The sequence below is a fragment of the Procambarus clarkii genome, chromosome 17 (genome assembly GCF_040958095.1).
Source record: "Procambarus clarkii isolate CNS0578487 chromosome 17, FALCON_Pclarkii_2.0, whole genome shotgun sequence".
Taxonomy (NCBI): domain Eukaryota; kingdom Metazoa; phylum Arthropoda; class Malacostraca; order Decapoda; family Cambaridae; genus Procambarus; species Procambarus clarkii.
In genome coordinates this window covers 27,635,104-27,640,103 of record NC_091166.1, presented here as the reverse complement: position 1 = coordinate 27,640,103, position 5,000 = coordinate 27,635,104, and positions in this window count along the sequence as shown.

The following is a 5,000-nucleotide window of genomic DNA, read 5'->3' as shown; positions in this document are numbered from 1 at the left end:
TCCATGGTGGGTGTGGGGGCACATTCGTGAGTGAATTCTTAATTTCGTCAAGATGATAACCCCTGTTTCGGCTGCTTCTGGCTTACCTTTTCAGGCTCGTGGGGTGGGCGACCAAGCCCCCGAGTCGGTCCGTATTGGAAGAACGGGCTCTGTAGCCTCCGCTGCATTGGGCCCCGACCTTGCTCCTCCTTTGGCCTCTTTGACTCCTTCCCCTGGCTCCCCTCCCTCCTCTGTGGTTGGGTCGAGCCCCAAGCCCCCAGTGGTGACTACCTCGTCCCCTGGCGCGGCTCCTTCTCTAGTTGTAACTACTGCGCCTTTTAACCCCTCTCTCTCTGGGGGTTCTCACCGCCGTCCTCGTCACGGCCGCCCTCACTCGATTCCTTCCAGTTCTGCTACCTATCAAGCCTTGTTTGGTCCCGCTTCGTGGGCCAAATATTTTGATCTCCTCCCTCTTGATTCTGCGCCTCCTGACGATTTCTCCCTTCATCGACATCTCATTGATTCCGTGGATGCCTCCATTACTTTCAACCCCACTCGTCTCGGTACACGTGTCGTTGCTGCTCCTTCTCAGGATGCTGCTTCCCGCTTGGCTGCCTTATCCTGCCTTGGCGAGACCCCCGTTCGGGTCTCGAAGAACGCTCAATTGAATGCCAGTGTTGGCACTATTTTGCTCCCGCCCCATGTTGCAACCGGTGTACGGGACCTGCGCGACTGCCACGACGATATTCGCCATATCCTCGCTGCCCAGGGCCATTCTATTCTCCAGGTGGACACGTTTACTCGTCCCCCTCGTGGTAGTCGCCGTCAACCCCTCCGGGTTGTGAAGATTACCTTTGATGGTAGGACACTTCCACCCTCTGTCATTCTTGCTGGTGCCAGGTGCTCTGTCCAGGAGTACATTCCTTCTCCTCGGCTCTGCAACAAGTGCTGGAGGTTTGGGCATGGTGCCCTCCGCTGCTCCGGGACTGTCTCTCTCTGTCCTTTGTGTGGTGGCGAGGGTCACTCTAAGTCGGAGTGCACTTCTCCCCAGGCTCGTTGCCTCAACTGCGGTGAGGCCCATCCTACCTTCTCCCGTGCGTGTGTCCATTACAAGCTTGAGGCAGCCGTCCTCAACCTGAAGCACCGGGAGCGTTTATCATTTCCTGAGGCGAGGCGCCAGGTTCGCCGGCTCCCGCCTTATGCTAATATCTCTTATGCTCGCGTATTGCGCTCTTCCTCTCCTCGTCCTTCCCGCCTTCCTCAGACTCACAACCGTTTCCGGGCCTTGGACCCTGATGCGCCCACTGCCCCCTCCTCTGTTCCTTTGGGTTCTCTCCCGAAGGATCCTCCTCCTGGTCCTCTGTCTGGGGTTCCCCTTCCTTCTACCCGGTCTGTCGTGTCTTCTGTGTCTTCTTCCTCGTCCCCCTCCGATCCTCCTTCCCATCCTCTTCCTCCATCTATTGGCTCTCCCCACCGCCTGTCGGTGCGGGCGGATGTCCATCGCTCTCCTAACGGCCGTCGTGTGTGCTCTCGTTCGGCTTCTCCTGTTGAGACACTGGAATCCGTTGCCCGGTACGTAGTTGCTGGGACACCGGTCTCTTTAAGTCAGAAGCGTAAGCCTGGCTCCTCTCCTTCCTCTTCCCCGGCGGGTAAGAAGGCTTCGCTTTCTTCCTCAGCTCCTCCTTCTGGCTCTGTTGCTCCTTCCCCTCCCGTTTCAGTGCTTGCGCCCCCTGTTCCTGCTATGGAGGTTTCTTTGGCCCCTGCTTCCCTTTCGGTTGCTGCTCTTGCTGGGGTGCGCTCCCCTCTTTCTACTCCCCCTCCTCCTGCTGCTGTCCTTGACGGCTCCTCTCCGTTGTCTCCTCCTCTTCCTCCTCCTCCTCCAGACCCTGCCCGCCCACCTCTGCTCTGTTCTCCCGTTTCCTTCCCTCCGTCTTTGCTCAGTTTACCCATGCCCCCTAACCCTGACTTTGCTGACCCTGATCCCGACCCTGATATTCTTTAACGTGCTCTGTTGGTCTTTCGCCTTTGTTTCTTCCTTGTTCTCTGTTTTTGTCCTTTCTCTTCTCGTCGTTGTCCATTCTTCAATGGAACGTTCGAGGTTATTACGCCAATTTCCTCGAACTCCAACTTCTGATTTCGCGGTTTTCGCCCCTTTGTGTCTGTCTCCAGGAGCCAATGCTTGGTGCTCGTCCTGGTCGTTTTCGTGGCTATTCCTTTCTCTCCCCCCCCCCCAGCCATTGCTGGGGCTTCTAATTCTTCTGCTCTTTTGATTCGGGCTGATGTTCCCTTTGTTCCTTTACTTTTTCCTTCGCCTCTCCATTGTTCTGCTGCTCGTATCTTTGTGGGGAAATGGTACACAGTTTGTTCCATTTATCTCCCCCCGAGTGTCCCGCTCTCTCTTCCTGATTTGAAACACCTCCTGGACTCCTTGCCGGAGCCTGTGCTCCTGCTGGGTGACTTCAATTGTCGTCATTCTCTTTGGGGTGACGTTCTGACGAATACCCGGGGTCGCCTCCTTGAGCCGTTTCTCCTCTCTTCTTCCCTGTCTCTTCTGAATTCTGGTGAGCCCACTCATTTGGACTCTCGGACTCGCACCCTTTCTTGTCTTGATCTTTCTCTCTGCTCTTCTTCTCTTTACTTGGATTTCACGTGGCAGGTTCTTGATGACCTCCATGGAAGTGATCATTTCCCCATCCTTGTTTCCTTTTTCTCTTTTCGCCTTCCCTCTCTTTCCCTAGGTGGCAGTTTGCTAAGGCAGACTGGACCCTATTTACCCTCAGTGCTGCTCTCCCTGACCTCTCCCTTCTGCCTCTCTCTCGCGCTCTCCTCCTTTTTCATGGCACTGTCTTCAACGCTGCCCTCCGCTCTATTCCTCGCTCTTCCTCTCGGGGTCCACGGAAGTGCGTTCCCTGGTGGAATGCGGACTGTGCTCGGGCTGTCCGCTGTAAGCGTGCAGCCTGGAAGAGGCACCGCCGTAGGCAGACGACCGATTCTTTTCTTTTCTTTCGGAAAGCGAGTGCGGTGGCCCGTAGGGCCATCCGTACGGCTAAACGTGAATGTTGGGCATCTTATGTCTCAACAATTACGTCCGAGACCCCTCTGGCCCAGATCTGGAAGCGTATCCGCAAGATAGCGGGTAAGTTCGTTCCCGATGTTTCACCGGTCCTTCACCTCCATGATACTCTTGTGGCGGACCCGTTGCAGGTCGCTTCCGAACTGGGTTCCCATTTTTCTTCTGTTAGCTCTGGTCTTCATCTTCCCCAATCTTTCCTTCTTCGTAAACCTGTTCTTGAGTCTCGTCCTTTAGATTTCTGCACTCATCTTCAGCTTCCCTATAATGATCCCTTCTCTCTCTCTGAACTTCGTTCTGCCCTGGCCCTCTGCGGTTCTACGGCGGCGGGCTCCGATGGTATTCATTATGAGATGCTTCGCCATCTCCCTCCGAGCACGTCTCAGTATTTACTGAGTCTGTATAATCGGATCTGGGAGTCGTCGTCAGTCCCTGAGGACTGGCTCGATGCCGTTGTCCTCCCTGTTCGCAAACCGGGGTCTCTGGGTACTTCCCCTAAGGACTTTCGCCCTATTGCTCTCACAAGTTGTGTCTGCAAACTCTTTGAACGTATGGTTAACGTTCGTCTGATGTGGTTCCTGGAACACCATCACCTCCTCTCCCCTTCTCAATTTGGTTTCCGCAAGTGCCGCAGCACGACAGATGTCCTGGTGAACTTGGAGGTCTATATTCGTACTGCTTTTGCTGCGAAGACCTCCGTTGTTGCCGTCCTTTTTGACCTAGAAAAGGCTTACGACACCACTTGGCGTTATCATATCCTATCTCAACTTCATTCTTTTGGCCTTCGTGGTCATCTCCCTCTCTTTCTCCGCAGCTTCCTCTCTCGTCGTTCCTTTCGGGTGCGCCTTGGTACCGCTCTCTCTCCCTCTTTTCAGCAATACGAAGGTGTGCCCCAGGGTAGTGTTCTGAGCACTACTCTTTTTCTTGTTGACCTCAATGGTCTTCTTTCCTCTCTTCCTTCTGGTGTCTTCTCCGCTCTCTATGTCGATGATCTTACCCTTTGTTGTCAGGGTGATGATTCGCCTCTCCTTCGACGCCGGCTTCAACTTGCAATTGATGCCGTGTCGTCTTGGGCCACAGGTCATGGCTTCAAGTTCTCTACTTCTAAGACTTGTGCCATGACTTTTACGCGGAAACGGGTTGTTCTTCGTCCCTCTTTGTCACTTTATGGTCATCCCCTTGAATACAAAGATTCCGCGAAGCTTTTGGGGTTATTCCTTGACACTCGTTTGTCTTGGTCTCCCCATATCTCTTATCTCCGTGTTGAGTGCTCTAAGGCCCTTACCCTCCTTCGGGTCTTGTCCCATACTTCTTGGGGGGCAGATAGGCGCACTCTCCTTGCTTTACATTCCTCTCTCGTCCTGTCTAAGCTCGATTATGGTTGCCCTGCTTACTCGTCTGCTTCTCCTTCTACTCTTCGCCGTCTTGATGCTTTGCACCATACTGGGTTGCGCCTCAGTTCTGGTGCCTTTCGTTCGACTCCCATCCTTAGCTTGTATGTTGACACTGGCTTCCTGTCTCTCCAGGACCGCCGTGATCGCTACTGTCTTCGCTATCTTGCGCGGTCCTTGCAACATCCTTCCTCTCGCCTCTGTCGTGCTTTAACTTTTACCCCTCCTGCGGTTCCTGTTCCTCTTCACCACCTCCCTCTTTCTGTCCGGTTATCTCGCCTACAGGATTCTCTCTCCGTTCGTATTTCTGATGTTTCTCCTCGTGTTGTTCCTTCTTTGCCCCCGTGGAGGGTCCCTCTTCCGCGGTTTTGTACTTCCTTGACCCGTATCATTAAAGCTTTTACCCCTCCTACGGTTCTAAAACGCCTTTTCCTCGAGCACTTTTCTTCTCACTCCCGCTCCGTTTCTATCTTCACCGATGGGTCTAAGTCAGCGGACGGTGTTGGCTACTCTGTTGTTTTTCCTGATCGCACTTATATGTGTCGCTTGCCTCCGGAGAC